Here is a 7,638-nt window from a genome sequence, read left to right as displayed (position 1 = left end):
CGCATTTTTTATGGAAATAAATGAAAAAAGTGTGCTACACACATCATGTACGTTAAAGTGTAAACTGATGGCTTCTCAAAAATGTAAACAATTATTGGATTGAAGGAATCTTTTTTTAGAATAAATGATATACATATATCAAGACTTTCCACTAGACCCTCTCATCCCTATGCTAACCAGCATGTTCAGTCCTTAGGTTGGGCAATGGTACATATGTGAATTTGCAAATAATTGTAGATCGATTATAACAATGATAAGCTAGAACATTGGACTTCTTATGATATTCGATTAGATCAAAGACCATGCACATCTATAAATCATGCATACATAATCAAAATAATTTTTATACAGTGTTAATAGAAAGTCAAAATTATCACACAATAAAACATACCAAAGATTACATTTAATTGATCACAACCAAGTGATAAAATTGAGAAACTAGGGAGAGAAGATGCCACATAGCTAGTGTTATGGACCATAATCCATATCAGTGGTCAGGGCGCACTCCTGGATTAGCCTCCTGAGTGGAAGGTCAGGCGCTGCTAGGTAGGAGGCAATCCTTTCACCTAATTTTGTTCTCGTTCTGTTTAGCACATGCATAATTAAAAGATTGAGAGGAGGTGGCGCAAAAACTAAGAGAAAAGAATTCGGCAAGTAATGTTAGAAGAATAACGTATACTTAAAGGATTTGATGAGCGTAATATATTGGAGCTTAATATATATAATTCAGAATTAACCTCACATGACTTGTTCTCACAAACTTGTAAACGATTACAGGAGAATATAGGATTCCTACAAATAGATAGAGGAGACATACGTATACTGAGTCATTGCCTGACGACCAAGGCTGAGCCCCACAACCTCCTGCATCCTTGTTGCCAGCGACACAGATGAGCCCCCGAACCTCATCACCACACCAAGCTTATCTCCTCCAACTCCGAATCGTTCATGGAATCTCACTGCCGCAAGAATGCCATCTCCGCCACCCTCTTTCTTGGCATGATAGAGAGTTAGCAGCAAGCCAAAGGGGATACGAACGGGTAGTCATTGTGTGGTAGCACGGTCAGGAAGCCGGAATAGGATGGCACGGCCAGATCATGCTGCCGGCTCCAGCAGGGAGGCGTCCCACATATACGGTCTCAATTTAGAATTTCCATTTTCAGTACCTTGCAAATAATTTACTTCTTTCGTTGAAGAATCCATAAATTCAGAATCTGATGGAACAAACAAATATGGAAATTGCAACATTTTGATCTTAGAAGCTTCCATTTCCCAGCGATCTATAAGTTCTATTGTCACTACAATGGGAGAATATTCCCAAAAATCTCTTTCAGATTTTCATCTTCCATCATTTGTTCCAAAATCCTGTCATTGGAAATAGATTCTGATGACGGGTTGCACTCTGTAGGCTGTGCCTCACTTGGAAAGAACAATTTGGACATTTTGTCTTTCTTAGCTTATATATCATATTTGCCCTTCTCTTGTGTTCCTTCTACGATTAGATTGTATGTATGGACAATCTTCTACTGACCAATTCGATATGCACATCAAATCGCCCGCCTTTTTGCAGAAGGGTTCCACACAACATCGAGGAGCACCGCATGTGACGCTCCAAAGAGGGTGATACCTTCTCCACACACCTTGGTAGATGCAAGCATCACCTTGGCCTCGCTCTCGATATCATTGAAGTCCACCATCAAGGCCTTGCGGGTTTTAACAGAGACGTTTCCACTCATATACATGAGCTCGTTGTCTTTAGTCCAGTTGAACTCTTTCCTCAGTTGTTCCATGATCAAGTCCAATGGTTCTAGAAACTGGCTAAACACAAGCACTCACTTCTTTAAAGCTGTACTACTGGAATTTTCGTCTTAGCCGAGTGCAATTAGGCAGCCGGCAATAGTATCTTTGTCGAGTTCCTACCAAAGAAGTACTCGGCAAAAATTAAAACTCGGCAAACAGGTACTTTGCCGAGTATTGTCAACGAAACACTCGGTAAAACAACAAAACTCAGCAATCAGGGCATTGCCAAGTGCTAAAGTTAGAAAAGGTGGTCTTTACTGAGTGTCCCACTCGGCAAAAGGGCGTCTTAGCTACAATGCATTGTTTTGGCTGTAGCAGTTGCGCACGACCTCAGATGAAGATGCCTCAAAAATCAATGTTGTACATTTTGACGAGATGGATACTTTTATGTTGACAACTTTTACATTTGATGCCATATTATTTACACTTTTTACATGAAAAATTTGGTCTCAGATGACCAATGCGACGACCATATTCATTCCATAGTTTATGATAATGTGGTTAACTTGGGCATATAGGTGAATATTTCCATTACAAACAATGTTGCCAAATAGAGTTTTGAACTTTTTGTACAAAAATATAATTTTCTATTTTCTAAGTATCAACCGGCACTAAAGGCCCTCTGTCCAATTTTAATTTGTTTTTAGGCTTTGCAAAAAGGAAAAAAACTGATGTTGTTCATTCTCCGGTCACATGTCAAATCCAATAGAAACGATAAAAACTGCATATATTGGATGAATCTGGCTAATTAGTTGAGCTTGGGTGGAGCCGGCATCTGGAGGTGTGTCCTGTGAGGATTGCATGAACAAAGACTTCTTGCACTCCCGAGGACGTTCCGGCTCTAGTACATGCATCTCATATTCATATGATTGACTCATTGTTACTTCGTTGTCAAAGGCAGTATTGAAATACTGGTTAGGGTCATCGACCTCCTCCATGTCATGATCCATATCCTCTTCCATGGGGCATATGGCATCATCTGCCGGAAAAGTTAGCCCTCCTTCCTCATGTCTCTCGATCTCAACAAGCACCACAGACGTTGGTTGTACTTGTGTAGGTGGTGTTGTGGTCATACCTTCCTGAGGTCCTATTGGTGTGCTCCCGGCCACCTAGACACGAAGAAGATTTTTCGGCCACAGGATCGGCCAATTTTGCATTGGCCAACCTGCATGGGGGTCTCGTCATCCTCTCCATCGATTTGTATTGGACGAGGGAAACCCTCGTAGCCCGCTTTCACACTCGCCACGGAGACCCTTAAGGCGTTATCAGGCATCTTCCGGCGGTGAAACAATCGATCCTTAGGCTTGACTATAGTACCCTTCCCCACATCCACCAACCCGCCCTTCATGTGGTAAAGGAGGGTGCACGGAGTGGAGTCGGCCTACAAAGACATATACGTGCGGCGTCAGAGATCCAAAAAGAACGACAACTGAAGATTAATTAATTAGTTGAGTTGATGAAGGTGCAACGCGTATTTACCGTGAGAGCATCGAGCTCAGCCAATGTCGACGGCCCGATATTCAAGCCAGAGACGGAGTTAGGGCTGCTGTGAGAGCTGGGTGCAGGAGCAGGTGCTGGAGGAGGTGCGGGTGCGGTTTCCATACTAGGTACGGGTATGGATGTGGTGTTCATTGAGTTGCTCCCGATGAAGCTGGGCATGGGAAAATCACTTGGTGGCATGTTTGGATTTTGTTGCACCCATGTGACCACTGTTGGAATCAAGCTTGTAAAGGCAGCCACCATGTCATCTCTACAGGCAGCGATTATCTCAGCTTTTGCTTTCTCCATCGCACGCGGCACCTTCTCGTCGATAGTCACTTGACTGAACTTCTTTCTCTGTCTTTTGGCCTCGGGGTCCTCATTATAATAGTACTTCCACGTGGCGCCATCCCTGGCGCCGTGCACATGTCCATCATTATGTTCATGGCCCGGTTGAAAGGAGTGTCCCACTTGTACTTCGCCAACGACTGAGTCGATGAGTCACTTTCGACCGCAAGCTTGTGTTGCTCTCTCTGCAAAATGGACCGTGAATCATTTACGAATGCGACTAGAATGTAGTAGACTTCATTGATTAGAAGCTAATATGTGTAAAAGGATAGTTACCAGTTATCTCATGAATTTCCTAGTCGGCCCGCCGGTGAAAAAAAATCTTTTTTTGGGGTCCCAAGAGAATCGGGCCCTGATGAAGTCGTGCTCCTGCTGGTCGGTGAACTCAGCCAATGGGTCTAGGATCCCCTAACGTTCACGTTCTGCGTCCTCCTTAGCCCACACGGGCCTCTTTCCCGTGTAACCACGACTGCCAAGGCGGTGGTTCCCCATGTTCTTTGCCTGCAGCTGCTTGCCTCTCTCCGACCTGGCCTTGGCAGCTTCTTCATTGCAAGTTTCCTTGAACTTTTCAAAGTCCTCTATCGTAATTTTCGGATTGTCTGCAACAATCTCGGCGTAGGTTTCATGGTCTACTTCAATCGTCTTTTTCACCCTAGTTTTCCAAGCGCTCAATGCATTGCTGAACTTCTCTAGTGCTTTGTTGTTGATTTTTTTTCATGGCATCATCATCCCATGGGTCGACATCGTCATTCCGACCGAGGAACTAGAATCTTGCGTGCAACCTAGTTAGGAGCAGATTCTTCAAATTTTTATTCTTCCATATTTTCGTGGTGTTGATGTTAGCTGTATCCCGTAGGATGCATGCTAGTTGGTTGCCGTAACACGCTGCCACTTCCTGCAGCTCTATTGGCTCGAACTCGCCAGGGTGCACCGCCGTGACCACCAGTCTTCTGGTGCCGAGCTTATTTGGGTGTTGTGTCCTCTTTTCCTTCTTTCCCTCACTGGCTTGGGAGGTCCCACCTTCCGTGCTGTAGTTAGGAACATCATCAGCGCCAGTCTCAGTGCCTGTGTCGTTGGTGGCATCAGTGTCGGCGCCGGCGCCACCACCGTCGTCATCCGTCATGACAAGGGGGTCCTGACGCCCATCTTGCTGTCTCTCCTGATCCGCCAGAAAGTCTAGGTAGGCGTGTGCTCGAACTAATTGGGACTGAGAACCTACGGCCTCACTGGTGTCGGTGATGTTTCCAAAGGTTCAATGTCGTAGTCGTTTAAATATATCGAGCTTTATATAATAAAGTGAATAATGAAAAAAGTGACCTTTGTTTTGCCGGAAATGTCGTTTCATTCCCGTCGCGACAAATCTTGAGCACTCGATATATCCAACTTTTTGCACAAGTCATGCCGAAATTCATGGAAAATTTCGGCATGACCTTTGTTAGAAAGTGCACATACAGAGCGCCTGAAATTTGCCAGAATGGAAATGAATCAACATTTCCGGCAAAACATAGGTCACTCGCAATCGATTTCCCTGCAAATGACAATAAGCACTATGTGCTGAAGTAGCATTTCACTACCATGTGCCAACACTAGCAGAATGCAATGGAGCCACCAAATGGACTCCAAGGGACAACATTTCATTTGAACTCCAAATACTTTGGAAACTACAAATATGAATCCAATGGACAACAACTGCATTTCATTTTCACAACTGCAAACTACATAGATTATTCTTCGTCTTCTAATGCAAAATGGACACATTTAGAGGCAAGTTAAAAAAATTGACAGATTCTGGATACAATCCATCTGGTAATAAAAATAAACAATTGTCACATACTAGTATTTGAACAACTAAGTAGTCAGAGTCACTTGAATTGTACAAATCTACAAATATAACATCAATGGACCTTAAGAGGATTTTTCCAAAGAAATTGTTAATAGTAGCATTTTTAACTATGTAGAAATAAGCGGCGACGGACGGGTTGATGCCTAGCAGCGGCCAGTACTTACGTAGTTAGTTTGGACCCATCCCGAAGTGATCAAGCCTCAAAACTAGAGCACTAATGTACTTCCTGTGTGGCTTAATGAGCAGAGCTAGCAGAGACCTAGCTAGCTACAGTTAGCTTGGACCCATCTGATGAGTGAGTGATTAAGCCCCACACCTAGAGCAGAGCACTAATTAACCATGCAGTATGCACTACAGCAAGCAAGCCTGAAGATTTGAAGCCTAGCTAGGCAGGTTAATTATCTGCCATATATAGGTTTGTTAAAATGTGATCATAAGGCAGTCAGTGCAACAAATTAACTAGTGATGCTACTGTAGCATTTCTTAAGAGGATTTAACAGTAGCATTCCTTAAGAGGATTTAACAGTAGCATTTCTTAAGAGGAACGGAGCAAGTGTAATGAAGCAATGAAGCAAGTGTAGAAGATGCAATATGTACAGAATATGCAATTGATGATGATGGCATCCAGATCTTGAGGTAGAGGGAGCGGGAGAGGGATGCACCTTGTTGCCAGAGGAGCCAAGCACGTTGCGTCTGGCGTCCTTCTCCTCCTTGCCGAGCACCTTGCTTCCGGAGGAGCCAAACCTGCTGCAGAGAACACGTATGGCCGGAGAGAGAGAGAGAGAGAGAGAGAGAGAGAGAGAGAGAGAGACTGCTGGGGGGAAGGGCGTCGGCCGGTGGAGGGACTGCTCGGGGGATGGGTGCCAGCTGGTGGAGGGGGGAACTCAGCGTAGAGGGGCGGCACAGGGGGAGGCGTCGGGCCGGGGGTGGACCTATATATGGGGACAGGGGCGGCAAGGGGAGAGGGAGTGTCGGGGCGGCGTGCATCGCCGGCGGCATGGGCGGGCGCGGCGTCAGGGTCTGGTGCGGCGTCGGCGGCGGGGAGTGGCGGCACAGACAAAGGGGATGGATCGGATCGAGCGAGAGTGAGTGAGACAGAGGAAAGAGATGGGTGCAATGGCTCTGTATACGCAACTTAGCTATAGCGCGTCTTGGCAAAACACGCTATAGCTAAATTAGCTATAGTGCTTGCCAAGCCAAAACGCGCTACTGCTAACTTATTTCTTTTTCTTTTTTTATTTTTATTTTTCTTAGCTATAGCGCTGCCGTGGAAAAAATGCGCTACTTCTAACTTTTTCTTTTTCTTTTTCTTAGCTATAGCGTTGCCATAGCAAAACCGTGCTACTGCTAACTTTTTCTTTTTCTTTTTTTTATTTTCCTTTTTCTTTTTCATATTCTACAAACTTCGTTCCATTTTATTTTATTTTTATTTCACCTTTTACTTGTATTATTCTTTTTCTTTTTCATTTTCTTTTTATTTTTCTTGTTCTTTTTCATATTCCACAAACTTTCTTCCTTTTTATTTTATTTATACTTATATTTCTCTTTTTATTTTAATTATACTTTTTCTTTTCCTTCTTCATATTCCACTAACTTCCTTTCTTTTTTTATTTTTCTTGCATTTCATTTTCCACAACTTATTAGTTCCTTTTTCTTTTTCTTTTTATTTTTCTTTCATTTGCAATTTTATTTTTCTTATCTTTCATTTGCATTTGTACAAAGTTTGTATAGCAGGGGTATATATAGTTCTAGCTAGCTAGGGTCTAATTTGGTCGGTCGTTGGAACAATACCACTGTTACCCTCCGAATAATAATTAGTATAATATATTACATGATTTGACCGCTAACGTCATATACAAAATAGACACACACAAAATTTGTGGATTAGTTTGTCAGCTTGGGCGACCACGACGCTTTACACTGATCTTCTTCCCTCTTTTGTTCGTTGTCGAATAATTGAGCCCATGGTTGTGACTTTTCCTTCTCCAGGGATTACGATCTTTCATAAGTAATGTAGTCTTCATTCTTCTTTTGACGTATGTTTCATCGTCATCAGCATCATCTTCCCTCACCGGATCACCGTATTGGTCGTAGTCTTCCTCGTTGGCGACTCCAACCATTCCGGCGATGCTCCTTTTGCTTCTCCTCACGACAACACGGCCAGGATT

General features: G+C 43.5%; 1 pseudogene; it reads right to left on the bottom strand.

Annotated features, from left to right (window-relative positions):
• Window positions 1-1,298: 1,298 nt before the first annotated feature.
• On the bottom strand, window positions 1,299-1,790 carry LOC125506647 (annotated as a pseudogene).
• Between the last annotated feature and the right edge of the window lie 5,848 nt (window positions 1,791-7,638).

The sequence above is a fragment of the Triticum urartu genome, chromosome 5 (genome assembly GCF_003073215.2).
Source record: "Triticum urartu cultivar G1812 chromosome 5, Tu2.1, whole genome shotgun sequence".
Taxonomy (NCBI): Eukaryota; Viridiplantae; Streptophyta; class Magnoliopsida; order Poales; family Poaceae; genus Triticum; species Triticum urartu.
This window is presented reverse-complemented; position numbering and strand designations above follow the sequence as displayed.